Raw genomic sequence first — 21,211 nt, 5'->3', positions numbered from 1 at the left:
GTCTTATTCTTCTTTTGAGGAGGTAAAGTGAATGCTGCCAAATGCTAATGTTTCTGCTTCAATTCTGAAGCCTTACATGCAAAGAAATTCTTAGGGTACATCAGAAACGCCTCAGTCAGTGGTTTTTATATGAAGTCTTTATGTTTTCTCTTTGTTGTGTTTATTTCAGCAACAACACGAAGACTCAAGTGCAGCAAATAGTGTGGGCTTGATGGGATGTCATAACCTTCCCAGTTGAATTTACCTAGAGGGCACGAATGCTTTCATGTCATCCTTGTATAAGCTTTGATTCCCAGTGGACGAATCTGTCTTTGTTCATCACACATTAATCATTTAGTGGATTGTAAGTATGTATTAGGTAGTCTGTTTCTCATTTCAAAGCCAAATGGCAACATGTCAAACCAGCATTGAATTTATTGACATGAAGGCTGCCAGAGTTTGAGTGTCTCCCTTTCTTATATGTTTCAGTAGAAATGCATACTGTGTGCAACAGACTTTTTATATAATCAAAACTGGCAATAGGTTTATTGAAAATATTGAGCGCTTTTTGTTGTAATACATATGACTTGACTGCATTTTCCGGTTCACAGGTTTTTAGGCTGATGATGCACATTACTGTATATTCAGGTTGACTGGTTTTTCAATACAAGGAAGCACAACAATGAATTATGCTCTGTATGACAGTCTATATATCCTCTGAGATACGTTTTATTACATTCTTTAATTACTGGCACTTATTCTGCTTCTGTTCTATCAGTGTCCAGCTAAGCAAACTGAATATTGCAATACACATTCTTTAGCCAAACCATTAGGTATGCCTGTTCTGCTACTTGTTAATTGGAATATTTAATCGGCCCAAAAAACAGCAGCACCTCAAGTCATTCAAGCATGTAAACACGGTCAAAACGACATGCTTAAGTTCAAACTGAATACAGTTTGAACTTCTCCATCACCTACTTTCTCCATCACAATGGAGAAGGTAGGTGATTTCAGTGAATTTGAATGCTGCATGATTGTGACGTTGTTGACGTCAGTACTTGAAAATGCTGATTTCCTCGGACTTTCCAGTAAATCTCTAGGGTTTACAAAGAATAATCCGAAAAAGAGAAAATATCCAGTGAGAGGCAGTTCTCTGGGTGAAAATGCCTTGTTGGCATCAGAGGAGCATGGCCAGATTGCTTTGAGCTGGTAGAAAGACATCAGTAATTTATATAACCAAACCACTTGTTATAACCAAGGTATGCAGAAAAGCATGTTTGAACACACAACACATCAAATCTTGAGGCAGATGGGCAACAGGCGCAGAAGAGCACACTGAGTGCCACTTCTGGCAGTTACAAAGAGGAAACAGAGGCTACAGTTTACCAAAACTGGAAAAAATGTTGCCTGGTCTGATGAGTCTCAATTTCTGATGTGACAGGTGGTAGGGTCAGAATTTGAACAATATGAAAGCATGCATCCACCCAAGCTGGTGGTGATAGTGTAATGGTGTGGGAAATATATGACATTATATAATTATATGTAATTTTATCTATGGCACAAAGAATGTACAAATAAGGTAGTTCTGAAGGGAAAAGGGTCCTTCTAGCTATTTCTAAGGTGTACCTAATCAAGTGGCTAGTGAGTGTATGCACCAACAAGTACATTTTTGACTTCAACATATACAGTTTTCAATTTTAATATGAAATATCTAAAGTATTTAAAAACCAATGATATTCATATGAAATAATAGTATTTAATAATATGCAACAATGCAAACGTACTACTGGATTTTTCAAAAATACAACTGCACCTGAAATTTTAGCATTTGAGGAAATACAGTGATATCATTCTTGTTACCGTTCTCAACTCTACTGTGCTTGAGATGAAAAATTTGGTAAAGTTAAAAAGCATAATTTATATTAAATTAAATCATTGGCACTTTCACTATCAGACAGTTGGACTTGTTTTGTATTTGACTGGGCAGGAAATTATTTATGTATCTAAAAAAGATGCTGAAAATGAAAAGATTATATTGTCGGTAAATGAAGTCCAGGCAGTGAGAGTGGAGAAAAAAAAAGGTGAACTGTATTATTCAAATCTTTCATTTACTGGCTAAGCCAATTTGGTGCTGAGGCAAGTGACAGGGCTGGTAATAATTCAGAGGAAGAGACGGTGACTGCTGGTTGATATAATGGAATATCTGCTGTCAGTGAAGTGCAGGAGATCTATCTTACTGGCTAAGCAGTGGGTATGACATCTACAGCTACTTCACCAATGATAAGGTTATATGGGAGGTATAGGAAGGTGCACTCAGAGATGTTTGCTCCCTTTTAAAAGCTCTACTTACATAACCTTTACTGTCCACCAAGCAACATGCAAACAGATGGAGTGCTGAATCTTTGAAAGGCATCAAAATGAAGTGGATGAATGTGGCACGACATTAATATGTCTGTGCTATCGCTGCAGGTTTCTCTGTTATCACCTCGGTTTATGGGCAAAAAATACAGAAAGAAAAGACAAAGAGAGAAAATGATCAAACATTACTACTAAAGTGTCTGAAGTAAGTTAGCTGATCATGGTCAAATACCTAACATTGACCTTTAAGACTGAAGAAATCACTTGAATTCCAGATTCAAGATTCAAGATGGAGTTGAGAGTATGTCTCTCCAGGTGTCCTCTCATAGTCCAAAGACATGCATGCTAAGTTAATAGGCGATTCTAAATTGCACACAGGTGAGAATGGTTGTCTCTCTGTGTTAGCCCTGTGATAGAATGTATTCCACCTCTCATGCCCTGTGATAGCAGGGAATAACAACCCCCACCCCCCAAACACACACACACACACACACATACACAAACAGACACACGCACACCCCACTCGACCCTGACCCTGAGTTAAGGTCTAGTTGATGCCTTCTCATGTCCTGTTATGTCTGACCAGCGGTCTGAATGAATTTGTCTTCTTTAATGTCATAACACCATAAATAAACTTGCCTGGAGTTTTAGCTTTAAAAAGTGTAGTTTTTTCCATTGATATTATTTTACAACGATGTCAAAGTGTCACAGAATATTAAAGCAGTGGCTGCTACAATCGTGTGCAGGCAAATTTATTCGCAAGGCTAGGTCAAATCAGACTAGGAAGAGGGGATAGGAATGTAGCCCAAAGAATTGCAAAAAGCAAACTAACGCTGAAGAATCATTTGCATAATCACTAGGTGGAGCACTGAGTGGGACCAGGTTAGGACACAGAACCAAAGCCCTGAGCTAATGTCCCATTTGCATTTTCTTTTTAATTTAGTTAGTGCAGACAAATTGAGATTGCTCATCTCAAACAACTGACTGTACTCTACAATGTGCTCTACATTGCAGATTTGAAAATGGACTCACTGAGCAAAGGATTTATTTTCACTTCATCCAGATCCACAGGTTTAGGTTTAGCTCATTAGAGATGTCTTCTGTTCTGATAGAATATCAATCACTTGTCGACTAAGTCAAGGAGACCAATTTGAGATCTTATCTTTTTATTGGCAGCTCTCAAGGGATAGTGAAATTTTACTTAAGCCAAGTTATTACCCTTAAGGATGTTTATTGTCTTTCTGCTTTGCCTGTGTCTGCACTCATCATAGAGCAGTCAACGATATATCCTACCTCCTAATTTCCAGAAGAGCTAGAAAAAAATAAATGAGTGAGGGTCATGCTTGGTCTGTAATTTAGTGAGAATTACGGCTCCTCTTGGCACCCCTCCTCTTGTATGTTTCCTGCGAAGATAGTTGACAACTTGGGTACTTGGAGAGGCAGACAACACACAGTGGAGAGCAGAGCGTGGGCAAACTCAGCCAACACTCAGAGAGGAGGGCTGAGGCCCCATGGTGGCTGCCTCAGCGTGACCAGTGGGATAAACACTACACCTACACTAAAAGCCTTACAAAAGAGACACGGCTATTCCGACAGCTGTGACATGCAGCCTGCACCCTGTGACTCTGAAATGAACAAGGTTTTATTTATGGTTTAGATGGAAGAAAGGCTGAAAATACCTGATGGGGGTACTTTCAGCTCTCAGAGCTCAGCTACTTCGGTTTAGGTCTAGGATTGGCTGCCCAGCCTCCAACTAAATGAAATGGAGCTCCAGATCCGTAAATAGTGACCAGCGTATATATTCAGGGAAAGCACAGTGGGGTTATTTTGACAGGAATGCAAAACATATATAATTAAAAATGGCAAAGTGCCTGTGTGCCTCCTCTGGTCTTATTTCATTTACTTTTTTTAACCAACCACTCCTCCATCCATTAGCTTAGAGGCAAAAAGTGAAATAGGACCATACCTATATTTCACACATCACACCTTAGAGAATTGTAGTACATGCATGATTCAGGGGTTGCTAAGCCTCGCAGGCTCAATTTCTCCAATGTCAGTAAGTACAATGACTTGAAATTTGAAGTTCTTTGACAGATTGATTTAACCTCAATGTCATGATGATTTGACAAAGCAAATATTCAGGCAGTGAGCACTTCTTGTCTTTGATGCCGACAGCTTCGCGAATACCTGAGTAATGAAAAATATTTAATTAGATTGTACCACGTATAATATTTATCGTGATTTTATATATAAGAACAGCAAGGGTGTACGTAAACTGTATAACTGTGTATTTGAATTATTCAAATTTTAAACTTTAAATTCAGTACAATACCCTACTAGGCCCTTTTATTAACAAGCTTGGCTGGATGCCTGTGAAACCATGAGATCCTCTGACTCAGTGCCATCGTTTATACAGTCAGCAATCCTCTCACCTGTCTGCACACAGACTGGCAGCAGCTTCATGGCCTAAAGGGGTAAAAATAACTAGTTAATTATTCATCTTGTGGAACTGATCCCTTCTTTCATCATATAAAATGTCTTTAGAAACATCTCAACTAGACAGTAAAGACATGTAATATAGCAGTAGGCATGGAGCTTAGTGGAAACCACTCGACCGTGAAGGATGTGCTGCCCATTCAGGTTCTTTATGATATTTCTTAATGGTAATTATGTGAGCTATAGTTATATATATATATATATATATATATATATATATATATATATATATATATACATAACCCTCCTAATGTTAGCTGAAACATCATGTTTAAGCCATATAGGTACAAGGAAACTATTTGTTTATTAGATGAGATTAATATTTCATTTGTATACTGTAAATATCAGCTTGCAGAATGGCTGTGACTGGATTTGATCAAAACCTGTTTTGGGTTTTTTGTTTTTTTTTCCTTTTTTTATTTTTACATTTTTTTACCTTTTAATGCTAATGTTTGCTTTTAAAAATGCTGAGATATTTCAGAGGCTGACAGCTACAACAGCAAAACACATCATGTCAGGTCTTATCTTAATAAACAACTTGTTGAAAATGTTTTTTAAGAATTTGTTTGACTTTTGACAAATACTGCATATTTGCTCACTTACCTGCTGGGAAGACTGATAATCATATCTGTATGATAAATATGAAGCTACAGTGAGCAGCTTTCCATAAAAACTGAAAACAGGGAGGCATAGACAGCAAAGCTCCGTCCAACATGAAGTAAATACACCTCTGAGCAAAGCCAAAGTTCAGAAATGTATTACAGCTTGTTCGATTAATCAGTATGAACTCCAACATCTTGCTGCAGTATTTTTCCAAACTGATTTTAACTTTCTCAGATATTTAAAAAAAATAAAACAAATAGTAGCATTTTTTCAAAAACAATGATGAACCCAAGTTCATTTTTCCATCAGCCAAAATGGTTTTATGACTGGCACAGTTTGTCTGATTGTTTGTTTGGTGTTTTTTAGGAGGATTACTCAAAAAGTTGTTTACAGATTTTCAAGAAAATTTCACCACAAGTGAGGCTTGGCCCAGATTAGAAGTGATTAACTTTTTGTATTTGATCCAATTCTGGATCTGGGACCAGGAAATTTTGGATGGATTATTTACGATTTGGATAGTGGACATTTGGCTTCGTATCTTCACAAATGCATACTGTCTGACTGAAGTTTTTCTGACTGAAGTTTTCTTAATAAAAATGACACAGACTCTCATCCTGATCATCCAGAGACTCCGTTTTTGGTTTGCATGGAGGGAATTTACAGCTTTGGTAGAAGTATAGGTGTGGTCTGATGTTTACATACACTCATCATGGGCATGGATGTCATCATAATTTTCAGAGGGTGGAATAATTGTACAGCATACATATTGAATGACTTTAAAAAAACAACAATTGGCTGCTTAAGTATAATTTACATTGGATTTTGTCTCATCCATGTTAAAATTATACATTATACATAGAGGCTCAAAAGAAAAGATATGTATATATAGAGAGAGACAGACAGATAGATAAACTAAGGCGCTACAACAAATGTCAAGCATGGTAGTGACAGCATCATGCTCTGCGACTGTTTTACTAGCAGAGGTGCTGATATATTGCTCAAATAATGAAGAAGGAGGATGATCTCCAAATTTAGCTAGATAATTGAAACTTGTACACAGTTGGGTGTTCCAACAGGACAGCGATTGCAAGCACACATCAGAAGTGGTTTTGAAATGAATAAAGCAGGCTAACAATAAGCTGCTGTAATGGCCTACCCAAAGACCCAATCTCAAACATATAAAAAATTTGTGCACTATGTTTAAAAGCCAGTTCAGTGCCAGGAAACCAAGCAATTAAAAATGAACTCTACAAATTCTGCCATGCAGAGTGGTCAAATATCTAGCCATTATAATGCCTGCCAAAAGTGCCTGACCAAGGTGCAAGTTGTTAAGGGACATTTAGGCAAATATTAGCGGTGATGTATGCATATATTTGGGCTAGTATGCATACTTCTGAACCTGTGTGGATTAGATAAAACCCTAAATAAGTTGAAACTTTTAAGTCATTAAAGATTTATGCTGTACAAACATTCCACCCTGGTAAAAAAAAAAGAACAGTCCAAAGAAATCATTAAAAACCTAAAATACCATGAAATTCATGTCTGTGATGAGCATATGTAAGCTTCATTCCACAGCTGTACATGTGGCCGAATGATACAAGAGCAGGTAACAGATAAAACAGCTATGGCAACAATATATGCATATATCCTGATAAAACATTCATCCTACACAGTCTTGTTTTTTCATTCACAACATCTGACTCATTTTATAGGATGTAAACAGACTGATGGTGGGTCAGAGGCCAGGGAAGTGGACTGAGGCACACATGTATATTATACCCACATTACTCTTGCAGTGATTTCCAACTAAGTGTTGGTACATTGTACCCTGTGCTGGTGCATCTGTCTGCAGGCAGTTAGCAATAAGGCGCCCACCAGTCTGCATCTGTCTGACTGCAGCTTGGGAGCTTGTGCTTTCCAGTGCCCTATCCATAAGAGAGCTGAGCCCAGCAGGCAGCCCACACAGATGCTGTGCACACTGACAAAAGGACATCCGCCTACACTGTGTTGTCTAAATGATTCCCCAGCTCACGTAACGATGAAAAAAGCAGAGCAGATTGTGAAGTGTATGATCAGCGGAGGTTGGAAAGTGTTTAGAGGAAATACTTGTTTCAGTTCCTTTAAAACTTTTCATTACTAGGCTGCCATGCTTGAATAAAAACCCCAAGGTTAAAGGTTATGAGCTGACCCATGATTTCTGACAGATGGTGCAGAGAAAGGGATTGTTTTGATAAACTCGGGCTAAAAGCACTTCATTCTTTTGAACACCACTGCTTCTGTTAAGGTGAGAAGAGGGCAAGTGAAGTGCACTCACACGCAGCAGGAACATGCTCAGCTATTATTGCAGGTGGTGTTATTGTAGCTATAAAGCAATAAAAGCATGACTCACACACATAGGCATGCATGAACACTGACACAACTGCACACTCAGATTTCTGTTAAGTTGACTGTCATATACGGCTTCAGTCTCAGCAGAAATTTCCAAGGTTTTGATGAAGCACAAAATCCCCCATAAGCTTATTAGCTTGACATATTAATTACCAGTCATTAGAAGAAGAATTATTCATGAACTCATATTAGACAAAGCATTATTTGTATTAACTTTGCTTGTATTATTATTGCATGACAATATTAATACAGGGATGCTGTTAAAATATCTCACCATTATATATATTCAGATATGCATAACTTCATTACTAGTTAGCCCCACTGCAGCAGGCTAATCTTACAAACACTCAGGCTTCGTCAGCCAATCATCAGCCACCTCCGCTACATGGATGACATCAAGCTGTGTGCCAAGAGTGAACAAGACATTGATTCACTGATCCATTCCACTAGAATCTACAGCAATACAGACTAGAGAGGTGTAGTTGGATGGTAACCAAGAGAGGGAAGACAGTCAGAACTGAGGGGATTGTACTACCAGAAGGCAATATTACAGACATTGAGGGCAGCTACAAGTACCTGAGAATCGCACAGACAAACGGGAACCACGAATAGTAAATAGTAAATTCCCTTAGATCACAGTCCTAGGAACAGCAAAGATATTGTGCAGGGCCTCAAGCTCCCAAGCCTCTGGTAGAGGACCAGAGGTCCTTGAAGCAAGTGGAGAACTGTAAAAATTCCCTTCTCGCCCCTTTTATCTGTAATGGAACACAGATCTTTAATCTATGAAGATCTTTTATCCTTCAAGCTCCTGTATCCTGTATCTGGAAATCCCACAGGATTTTAGATCGGTCATTCGCGAGCAACGTAGCTGGTTTCCCATTTTTACCTCGGGACTTCCAGGCCATACTTGGCACAGATGTTTCTGTATACTATGCCGACCACTTAGTTATGGCGTTCCATGTATGTCCTGCCTGCTAGCATCTTACACTCTGCTGTTATGTGCTGGATTGTCCCAGGGTCATCTTTACACAGCCTGCACCTGAGGTCTTGCCTGGTGTGATAGACCCCAGGATTTACTGATTTTGTACTTAGAGCTTGTTCCTGTGCTACCATGATTAGTGCCTCTGTGCTATCTTTCAGTCCAGCTTTGTCCAGCCACTGGTAGGACTTCTGGATATCAGCCACTTCCTGTATCTGCCGATGGTACATGGTCCTGTCCTTCCGTGGTGGTTCCTTCTCTTGCTCCCCTTTCTTGGGTTTTTGCTGCCTGGGGTATTCACTGAGGATGCAGTCAGTCATGGCCATCTTCCTGATGTACTTGTGGATGTTTGTTGTCTCATCATGGTCTGTGGCACTGACACTCTCAGGGGTGTCAGTCTCAGGGTTCTGGACTTGGGGTGAATCCTCCATGTATTTTCAGGGGCTTCTATCACCTTCTTTGGCCAGCTTATTATCCCAGCAGGGTACTGGGGGGGATCATTTTTTAACTTTTGCTGCTTCCTTGTGGGTTCCCAAGTTTTTAAACTAGAGGGATTTTTGGGAAATAGATTTTCATATTTCCGTGTGCAGCCTCTATTTTAAAAAAAGCTCTTTGCTTTAATTTGAAGAAATCAGATGTCTTCAGGCCTGTGGTGCTTCTTAATTAAAATGCAATACAGAACTCACAAAACTTGTTTTAGAAATCAGCAATGTATTATTCAGTAAAATAATTATACTGAGTTTTCCTGCACCAGAACTCCAGCTACGTTTTTTTCTCTCTGTCCTGAGCAAATATGATATGACTGCTTACAGTGAAATACAATTATGAACAAAGTGAAGCCATGCATGAGCCTTATGCAGCTCAGACTGTTTAGATAGTTCCAGTTACTGATTTGTGATGTTAGCATGAATGATTTTTCAGTTATAATTAATAAAGTGTTTATCTAAAGAGATCTGATGTTCTTTCAATAATAGATATATGATCTCCAAAAAATTAAACACACCCACTCTCTTTCTTTAGGTCAATCTATAAAGTTAACTAGTCTTTAAACTTTATTTTGCATTACCATACACCCAAAGTTTTCTTTCAAATAGAAGATAGTGTGTGTGTGTGTGTTTACCACACAACAGCTCCACTGTGTTAATATCATTAAAGCCTGACCACCTGTTTAACTCTGGATTACTCTATATGCCTGCTAGCTCTAACATGAATGCTATGTTGGTGTCTCTCAAGCCCTGCAAAAATGCACTGAACTGTATCAAAACACTGCAGCAGTTGGACAAATACTCCTATGTTGCCACTAAAAGTCTTATAGAAGCACTCAAAAGCCTTATACTGTACTCCCAATAAAATTCTAAAGGTTTTTCTTCCCTTTTTGCAAATCACATCATTTGTTCATAGCAGAATGAGAGTACCACCTGATTCATACCATCTGAAACATCTGTGCTTCTCCCAAAATGCTGGCGCCACGGTACGTCTGAACTTTATTTTGATTAGAATTGTGACTAGCGGAGATAATCACGCATCACTTTCTAAAAGAGCTGCTCTCAGAGGAAAACACGTTGAATCGAGTGAGTACATCACCAGGGGGGTCCCTGAAATGAGGAAGGAGAAATAAATCATGAAATCTCTTCTGCATGCAAAAGCAGCATTTTAATTATTACTGTACATTTTAAAAAATGCTCCAATTCTGCTCTATTCAGTGTGCCAGGAAGAGTTATGAATACTTCCACATGCAGTGCTTACAAAGGTGTCAAATACACACAAATCAGCAAGTATAAGGGCAGCAGCTGGTGTTACTATTATGATCTAATGAATAATCTGCTGTCAGCAAAAAGATTGTTACATCACAGTCAAATGGTTACATATTTGTCAAAAGTAAGACTTAGGACAAGTTTCCTTCTGTTTTCATATTTTTTTTATAACTTATAGTTTTAGGGGCAGATTAGGACAAATTCATTTAGGTTAAAGTGAGATAAAGTAGCTTAAGTAAATGGGGGATTTTATGTGAAACAGAGGAAGGATTTTAAGGCTGTATGAGTTTGGTCTCACACATGCAAACCCAAAAGCCCCAGAGACAGAGACAGCATGTTGTAAGGACCACTGAGAACAGCTTCTGCCTTGTTTCCGGCCTGCAGCTCTTATGTGTGAGGGATGCAGCATATGGACTCATTCATCCAAAAAAGCCCACTGGCTCTTTCAGCAAAGACAACATAAAACTGTATTTTGCTCGGCGCGTATGTAAGCACCTTTCTGCATTAAACATAATAACAAATGAAAAGTAAACATAAAAGGAAACATGCTCATTTGCTTTCTTGAGTCAGAGAAGACTGACACCACTCTCAAAACTGTAGTTAACATATGAAGTGGCAACCAGCAGGTAGTTAGGGTTGCTTACACAAAGACTGGAAACAGGAGGAAATCAGCTAGCCTCATTCTGTCCTGAGGCAATGAAATCTTTAATTAACACATCATATCTCCCAAAAAACCACAGCTACACATACATTTCATTATCAATAATGTAGCCATTATCCATGCAACATTTAGTGAGGGAGATTTTAAAGACATTCCTTTTGGCATTTTATATAAACCTTGTTATTGAACAGGTAACTGGCGGATAGCGAGAGGGAATTAAGCCTGAGCATGTATCGATTCAAACTACACATTCTAGCACTAATACAGCATATGTATATTTGTTAAAAAGCCTAACATCTAAGAGCAAATACATTTACAGCTTAGTAAGCCTTAATTCAAAGTAGCTGTATTTACAGTCATGTATTATATATGTATATACACACAAATGCAGTCTTGTGAAAAATAGCTTTCACAGGTACACAATATGAACACCGAGAATTCCATAGGAATTAAGAGGGTAAGCAGTGCTAAAAATGCACCTGATTACCTGATGATTAGCAAGTGTGACCACCTATATAAAAGCTCAAGGAGGAGGAGATCCTCTATATACCAAAGTATTCAAGAGTCAGATGTGAGGCCATCGATCCAAAAGCTAAAGCTTGGCCCAAATTGGCTCAAGCAAGAAGAAATTGAGTCTAAGTACACCAGCAAATTTACAAGAGACTGGCTGAAAAAGAACAGAATTAAGGTACCTCGACCTGGTTGAAATGCTGAGGGAAATGCTGAGAGAGCTGTGCATAAATGAATTTTAACTAACCTTAATGAATTGAAACAATACTGTAAATATGATTGGGCCAAAACTGCTCCACAATGACGTGAGAAACTGATGAAGTCATACAGAAAATAGTTACTTCAAGTTATTGCTGGTAAAAATGGTTCTATAAACTGCTGAACTGTGGGACGTACAAGAGGTTCCTGTGAAAATGTTCTTGTTTCCATGACTGTACATGTATGTGCTAAATTGTGATTAAAGTGAGATATTTAACTGGAATTTTATTTTCCACTTTGGATTACCAGGGAAGACAAAAAATATTAAAAATTAATAGATTTCTGACTTTGTAGGGTCTTCAGTCACACACTTATGTTACACTGTGATACCACCAGATTCAAGTGGTACAGATGCAGTCACAGTAATCCTTCCTCATATCTCTGAGGCTCCAGCTAATCAAACCATTAAAATGATGCAGGCGTCAGGCAGCTTGGAGAGGGTCGGAGCCGAGCAATGACAACTCCGATGACTGGAGATGAAGATGTCTGCTTTTTGCCCATCCTAAGCTAGCACCTGCATTTGTTCAGCGTCTGTGTGAGTTTGTGTGTGTGTGTGTGTGTGTGTGTGTGTGTGTGTGTGTGTATGTAGCTCTCTGTTGAATATTTCATTCAGGTCAAGGGCAAAAAGCACTTGTTCGCCAACACGATGAATAACAGACTGCTAATGGCAGGCATATGGGCAGGCAAAGTGAGTTTTTTAATTGATAAATTAGATAACTGTTTTTTATTCAGCATTTAGGTACATTTCCAATTTATTGTTTCCACTGCTAGGATATCATTTCAGTTGTCCCCTGAGCAGAGAAAGCTGACTGAGTATACAAATAAGTCCATTTTATTTCTAAATAAATGGTAGCTGATGGGTTGTGCTAGCCATTTGTGCTCATCCCCATTAACAGATGATGCTCCCACATTTTACAGCTGCATCACTTGATGACACTCCAGGGGAACAGATGTGTTCAAATGAATTTACAGAGAACTCTGACGTGAAAGAGATGGTGTTCCATTATTTTTCTGTCATTTTGCTTGGCGCAAAGTCATCAGCAGTACAGCAAGAGGTTCAAAGCCCAGGAACAAACAATTTCAAAGTCTTAGTGTAGTTAAACAGCATGTACGGGACTACAAAATAACAGATGCGTATTCATTATTATGCAAATTACTATGGTCTCTTCAGGGGCTCTATGATTTTGTTTTCAATTATACAGTCTCCTCTGTCACCTTACAAGTTTTCATTCCTCTTTCATTGTTTTTGAACATCAAATCCATAACAGCTTTGGCATTAAATTAAAGTCCAAATGGAAGTTTTAGAGGACGCCTTAGAGAATTCGGTTATGTTATGTCACACCAAATGCATAATTCTCATTAAAGGATTTCTAAAGTCTGCGTGTGAATGAGCAAGTTCCTGGCAGCTTCACTTGAATATCTGTCACTATACTTTCAATAGTATCAGTAGTATGAGTGTCAAATGTTAAATTCTTCCAATATTAGTATTTTCCATTGTTTAACAACAGAAATATGTGAACAGTAAAACTGTCATTCTGTCTAAATCAATTATAAAGAAAAAAAATTAATAAGTAGGACAAACATTATTTGTACCTTCTCGGTGGTTGATTAGTCCCATGTCTTTGGATCTTCAGAGAGGCAACAAGCTGGTGCCATGAAAGCAAGCCTGACTTTCACCACCACTGACATTATCTCTGAGTAAGGCCTGATATGAGGTAAATACAGCTATTTAGTTAACTGACTATACAAAAAGAGCCAAGACAATTATTCCAAACAGACTGTTGGCTGCATCCCCTGGCAAATGTGTTTGCAGCTTGCATTAGTATTTATGACGTTACTGTGTGTCAACTACTGGGGCATGTGGGATGGATTAACTTTTCCAAAAAGAGAACAAATATATAAAGTTACAACTTTACTGCTTCTAGCAAATTCTGTAGAATTGTAATGTATCAAAACTAACATCAGCATCTTGCAGTTGAGCAAAACATTAATTAATTATGATGATCACTTGCACTGCAAGAAACAGTTCTCTATCAGTTCTGTAGATAAAAGTCAATTTTCAAAATTCATTAACAAGTATTGAAATGTGGAAACATTCAATAGAAGCATTACAGATATCAGTGTATTAAGACTGGACTGAGGTTGAGTTCACCTTGAATTCAACACTCAATATTCAGTACATGTAAATAGAATTTGAATAGCCCAAGCAGGAGAGATTATGCAGTTCTAGTCAAGGTTGCCTTCATGTGTTGATGAGTTGTGACGTGAGTTCTTGTTAATGTGATGTAAATGCAAAACTTTTGTCATATTGTACACATCTTTTCTCCTTCACTTGTGTCATTAACTGACATATATTCAGTTATGATTTTTTTAAAAACCCAATGATGTAAATATAGACACTGTATTCCAGTCTGTGACTCATAAGATATAAAAGACAGCTGTATTGACAGTTTGCTCATTTCTGTTAGGACTTACCTCTTAGAGATGGTGTACAATTTACTGCAAATGCTATGTAATTATGCAAGAATAATGTCAAATTATCATAACATTAAAAGGACAACTTAGTTAGAAACCAAAAGGAGTACATACTTGGCTAGTGGAGCTAAGAGCAGACCATAGCAACTTCTCTGAACAGGCTCCAGTAACCATCACAATTGCAGACATCCAAGAAAGAGTGCCAAATATGAAGAGCTGGACAGCACCGGGTCCTGATATGATTCACACTTACTGGGTAAAGAACCTAACTGCATGTCATGAGTGTCTGGCAGCACAAATGGCTAACTGAAGACCAGAAAGTCTTGATCCCCAAGGATCCTGACAAAGGACCAATTCTATCCAACTACCGGCCAATAACCTTCATCAGTACAACATGAAAGCTCCTGTCAGGCTATGATGAACAGGCACATAGTTTCATACATGAGCATGGCTCAGGATGGTTTTGGATACCAACTACGGAATAGAGCAATCCTTAGCCACTTCCACTACGTGGATGACATTAAGCTATATGCCAAGAGTGAATAAGACATTGGTTCTGTCATGGTCCTGGGTGTGACCCAGTGTTTTGTGTTTGACTTCTAATTCTTGATTATTGTTAAAGAAGCTTGGAGTTTCTGTTTCTGTATCCTCCCTGTGTTTCACGTTTGGTTACCCTTTGTCTCTGTGCTTCATGTTCCCTCTGTCTCCCCGGTCAGTCACTTCTCTCTGTCTCAGTGTCAGGTCCGCATCTCTGTGTTATATTTCCTGTTTTACTTTGAAAGTCTGTGTCTCATGTCAGTGTTTCTAGTTTTGCTTCCCTTGTCTCGTTATGTCTAATTAATCCCAGTTGTCTCCCTCCCACTGTTTTCCATTCCCTCTTTACTCCACTGTATATTTAAGCCCTATGTTTGCCTTTGCCTTTGCCCTTTGTCGTGTCGTACCACCTCATGTGTGTGTCTCCCTGCATTTCTAATTTCATGGTGTTAGAGTTTTCTTATCCCTAGTGTTCTTGTTTCTAGTTTCCATTTTTCAAGTTTAGTTTGTTTTTTGTGAGTTTATATTTTTGACAATTTTTCCCAGCAATAAAGCTGCCACCTTTAGTTTCACCTTCCGTTTATGAGTCATGCATTTGGGTCCAATCCTGCCTGCCACATAGCTTCACATGACAGATTCACTGATCCATACCACTATGATCTACAGCACTGGAGAAATGTAGTCAGATGGTAACAAAGAGAGGGAAGGCAGTCAGAAGTGAGGGGACTACACTACCGGAATGTGTACCACAAAAATCAACGTTAGCTAAAGGTACCTGGGAATCCCACAGGCAAATGGGAACCATAAAAGGGCCACTAGGAAAGCCACAACTACCAAATACCTACAGAGAGTAGGGCAAGTCCTGAGGAGTCCGCTGAATGGGAAGAATAAGATCAACACCACAATCTGCGGATCAAGACGGTATATGATGTATACCTAGCAGGGGTATATAAGGTATACATCATATTGATAACCTCACTGAGGGGGTTCATGCGTATGCAGAACAGCAGTGTGAATAGAGCATCTCCTTGGTAGATACCGCACTTGATGCTGACTTGGGATGTTGGCTTGAAGTTGGCCTTTGGTGTTGTTCCCATTGAGTTCATGATGAAGTCTCTTAAGTCCCTGTTGATCTTGTATAGTTCTAGGCATTCCAGGATCCAGGTGTGGGCCATTGAGTCGTAGGCTTTCTTGTAGTCAACCAGGCGGCGCACAGGTTAGTCAGTCTGGTCTTGCAGTCTTGGGCGACTTCTCATCTACCAAGATCTGGTGTTTCGCTCCTCTGGTTGGGTCCTCCTCTGCCAATTCCTTTCTGGGTCCCGCTCATGTACTGAGCCATGTGCCTGTTCATCTGTGCTGCTATGATGCCTGATAGGAGCCTCCATGTGGTCCTGAGGCAGATTATTGGTCTTTTCAGAGGGATGCTTGGGGATTAGGACTTTCCGGCCTTCGGTCAGCTATTCTAGGTGTCTCTTGTTGACTAGGAACTGGTTCATTTGTACTGCCAGACACTTGTGGAGTGCAGTCAGCTTCTTCAGCTAGTAGGTGTGAATCATGTCGGGGCCTGGTGCTGTCCAACTCTTCATACTGGAGACCGTTGGATTCTTGGATGTCTGTAACTGTGATGGTTACTGAACCCTGTTCAAGGAGGTTGCTGTGGTCTGCTCTTAGATCTCCCCAATGCTATTCCAGTATTGCTCTTTCTCCAGCTTTAACTGTACCATTTAAATAAATGTCAGATAGTTTCATGAAGCTAAAAATGTGTGTTATACGAAAAGGGTATATTTGGGAAATATATGGAAAGACGTGTGGCGGTCTATCCTTCAACCTCGGGTCCTCTACCAGAGGCCTGGGAGCTTGAGGCCTCTGGTAGAGGCTGGGTCACTACAGCCATCTTCCTCTCCTTGTCTACCACCACTATGTCTGGTTGGTTAGCCGCCACCATTTTGTCTGTCTGTATCTGGAAGTCCCATAGGATCTCAGCTCTGTCATTCTCAAGCACCTTAGGAGGTGTCTCCTCTTTTGACCTCATGACTTCCAGGCCATTCTCGGCACAGATGTTTCTGTATACTATGTAGTCCACTTGGTTATGGTGTTCCATGTATGCCCTGCCTGCTAGCATCTTACACCCTGCTGTTATGTGCTGGATTGCCTCAGGGGCATCTTTATACAACCTGCACCTGGGGTCTTGCCTGGTGTGATAGACCCCAGCCTCTACTGATTTTGTGCTCAGAGCGTGTTCCTGTGCGGTCATGATTAGTTCCTCTGTGCTGTCTTTCAGTCCAGCATTGTTCAGCCACTTCCTCTATCTGCCGGTGGTACATACCTTCAATGGTGGTTCCTTGCTCCTCTATCTTGGATTTCTGCTGCCTGAGGTATTCACTTAGCATATATATATATGTACTTTTTTCTTCATGAAGTTTATTAGCAATATGCAGGTAGTACTGAAAAACAAGCTACACACTGTATACTGGAACAATGACACTGCATGCTGTGAACCTTCAGTATCACATCTTTCATACTACATAATTGCATGCAATCACTTAGCAATATATTTTGTGCTGTAGAAGAAAATGACCCATAAATGCTCTAAGTGGAGCCTTGGAAATATATCTAACGTCACAATGAAACTCAGTTGGAGTGCTATGGTTTTCACGCTAATGTTTATGTACAGTGGCAAGTGTCAAAACTGTTTTGTGCATGTTGTGGAGGCATGTATGCTTGTGTAATTGAGTTTCTAAATCTCCATAGTTTGAGCTTTTCTTTACCTGCTTACGTAGTCATTGCCAATATGGGCATCAATCACGAATGCCAGTCTGTCAGTTGGTTGGTCAGTAAGCCCTTCAGTCTAGTCCAAGTTAAAATATTTCAAGTACTAGGTAATACACTGACTATCATCAGGTCCACGTTTCAAATTGCCCTGTGTCTTTAATAAGAAAATTGCAGAAAATGAAATTTGTCATATTCTCCCACTTTGTATTTAGCACTAATCGGAATATGGTGAATAGTGGTAAGGATGATTACTAAAGTAGAGTCCTTCTCCACAATACCTGTCTTAAAAAATCTTAATGGGAGCTCTTTTTCAGTATTTAGCTCTATATCTAGATCATTAAATGACAGTTTGTTTGTTTGTTTGTTTGGTTTTTGCTTGGATTATTTATTTATTTTTTTGTCCTTGTAGGTAGTTTCTCTCTTGACATTCTATTGATCCAATGCTCATCCTGCTGAATGGCTGCCACTCAATTTCTTATGCTGACTGCTTAAAATGCATTTGTTTAATATCCACCAATAACTGTAATCTGACCAGCCTTTCTCCAGACTGTGAAAATAAAATACCTATTAACCTTTTATATTGCTCAGTGCATATGCAAGGGTTGAAGTCCCAGAAATCATTAATAAGTCACACTCAAGTGGCAGATCTAAGACCCTGCAGTTATGCATGTGCAAAAAAAAGAGAGTTCCTCAGATTCCCTCATCTGCATACAATCAAACTGTGCAGTGAGCCATTAAGGAGGATGAAGATGAGCAGGAAGACTTATGAAAGGTTCTGTGTTGTCTTAACCAACAAAGACGGGAAATAAATCAGTAAGTCTTAAGCAGTGAATGAGCTGCCTGCTGGTAGTTAAAGTCTCTCTCTGTCTCCCTCTCCCTTTCTCTTTCTCTCCCTCGCCTTTTTAGCTGCTGGCAATGATAGGCAAGTTCAGGCCAGATCTGGAAACCTCAGGGCGTAGTGGTGTAGTCAGGGCAAACTGCATCAGTGGAAATACACAGAAACTGAAGCCAAGCTTTCAGTGTCTAAAGAAGATAGATAATTTTCTCATAAAGGAAAAACAGACTCATTATTTTGATGAGAAACAGCTGGTGAGCTGCCAATTAGACACAAAATTTACATTATTAGTAAAATTTGCTGCTGGCAGTGATGTTTTTTCCCTTCTTTCTTTTTTTTCTTTTTTTGTGAATGAGTTCTAAAAGAAAATTGGCTCTCAACAGATAAGCTTGCTTGTCCACTCTGTGCTAAAGAAAGATATTACTTTGGCAAAAGTTTGGAATTGCAAATGCATATGATTCAAGAAAAAACGAATAAAGCCAATGTATAAAAGCTGGCAAATCAACATAGCAGATGGAGTGAAAAATATGGGATGTGATTGTGCTCTTCAAAGGCTCAGGTCTGTTTTATATCCAGTTTTTTAAAATCAATAGCCTATATCATGAAAGTTTAATTGCACAGATGGCATTTTCATAGCACTCAAAACAGATCATAAGTTTCAATGAATATTTAAAATGACACCCAGAAATTTAACATCATCAAAAGCATGTTGAGGCTGTAGTAGTTTGGACTGAATGTAAGTTTGGTAATGATAACAGTCCCTGAAAGTCTCAAAGGCTAAATGAAAGAGGCTTTCTGACCTTTTCACAACAAGCATCTTTATATTGCAGATTTAAAATTCAGAGGACATTTCCACTTTATGGGAAAGGTCGTAAAGGTGAGGGGGCTACTGAATAGAGAGACATTTGAAATGATAATTTTATCTGTCGGAAAATATTGTTGTCATTTAACTTCATCATTTAGATAAACTGCTCATTTAATATTCACCCTGTGTTACAGAGCGATAAGCATATTTTTCAGTATGTTTCACGTGTCAGAATGAGATTGTCACTACTCATTCTGCAGATTTCTTATCGGATGTTCAGTAAGAAAACAAAAAGTTCGATGTTTGTGCATGACCTTTTGAAGCTGAATCGGGAAAAAGAGAGCTAAACTAATGAAAAGCTACTTTCATAAACAAGCATTTTAAAGATGATATGAAGATAAAGACGTTCTACGGTCTTATAGAATCTTCTTTTTTGTTTGTTTTTTTAATTCATATTGTTCAGTGTCTTTGTCCTTCTGGAGATGCTTTTATCGATTGCCATCAACGAGCATGAAAACAACCTCACACAAACACATCTCATATTTTTCTACTAGCCTCTTGTTGGATTTGGCTCTCTCCTGTTTTCCTGCTCAGGGGCAGGAACATTCTCTCCAACAAGTCTTCCAGTCTTGAACATTTATTTGTGCAAGGTCGTTTATTGAAAGCACTTATCTAAGGTTTTCAGTGCATGGGAGCATAGAGAAGAGCGAGGCTTAGCCGCACTTTTGTGTGCATGTGTGGCTGAATAACTATAACATATAAATGAATGTCAAATAGTTTCATGAAGCTAGAAATGTGTGTTATAGGAACAGAGTATATTTATACAGACAGCTTTGTCCATGCAAAGCAGGGGGGAACTCACAGATTTTGCTCTCCTCTTTTGGAGGTTGTTTGTTGACTTGCTTGTTTAAAACCTATATAGATGGAGGAGTATGTTTTGACTCATTGTCTCACCTGGTTGGGATCTATTGGAGAAAAGTGTATTTGCTGAATGAGCCAACTATTTCTTTATTAGTAATACATTAGAAACAGGAAAAGGCAAGGATTAAATGGTGGAAGCTGAAGAAAGAAGGTTGTTGCACAGACTTCAGGAAGGAGCGGAGATAGGCTCTGGGTGGTAGGGAAATGTTGGCAGTGACTGGGAAAGTAGTTGTAGTAAGGGGGAAGAGAGGGCAGCTATGAAGACAATGAAGAGAGGAAAGATGGTTGGTACTTATGACATACCTGTGGAGGTATGGAGATGTCTGGAAAAGAGGACAGTGGACTTTTCAACCAGACTGTTTAACACAATCCTTGAGAGTGGGAGGATGCCTGAGGAATGGAGAAGAAGTGTCCTTATTGGGATGAAGCTGATGAGCCATACCATGAAATATGGGACAGAGCTGTTGAAGCTAGGTAAAGAAGAGTGGTGACAGCCAAGAGCAGCAGTATGACTTCATGCTGTAAAGGGCACTTCAGAGGCGATGTTTGATTTGAGAGTGTTGATGGAGAAGTATAGAGAAGGTCAGAAGGAGTTGCACTGTGTCGTTGTGGATCTAGAGAAAGTATATGATAGGGTGCCATGAGAGGAAGTGTGGTATTTTCTGAGGAAGTCAGGAGCGGCAGAGAAGTATGTGAGGGTGGTGCATGATGAAGAAAGCGGTGAGATGAAGTAGGAGTGACAGGTGGGGGGTGGGATTTTACCAGTGTTGACTCTGAGCACCTTCTCTGGGATTTCTCAGAACAGCCTGACAGATGAGGTCAGGGAGGAGTGTCCATGGACTAAGATGCTTGCAGATGACATTGTGATGTATAGTGAGAGTAG

Source organism: Oreochromis niloticus, linkage group LG4, assembly GCF_001858045.2.
Source record: "Oreochromis niloticus isolate F11D_XX linkage group LG4, O_niloticus_UMD_NMBU, whole genome shotgun sequence".
NCBI classification, from domain to species: domain Eukaryota; kingdom Metazoa; phylum Chordata; class Actinopteri; order Cichliformes; family Cichlidae; genus Oreochromis; species Oreochromis niloticus.
The sequence above is the reverse complement of the archived record's forward strand: the minus strand, read 5'-3'. Positions refer to the sequence as shown.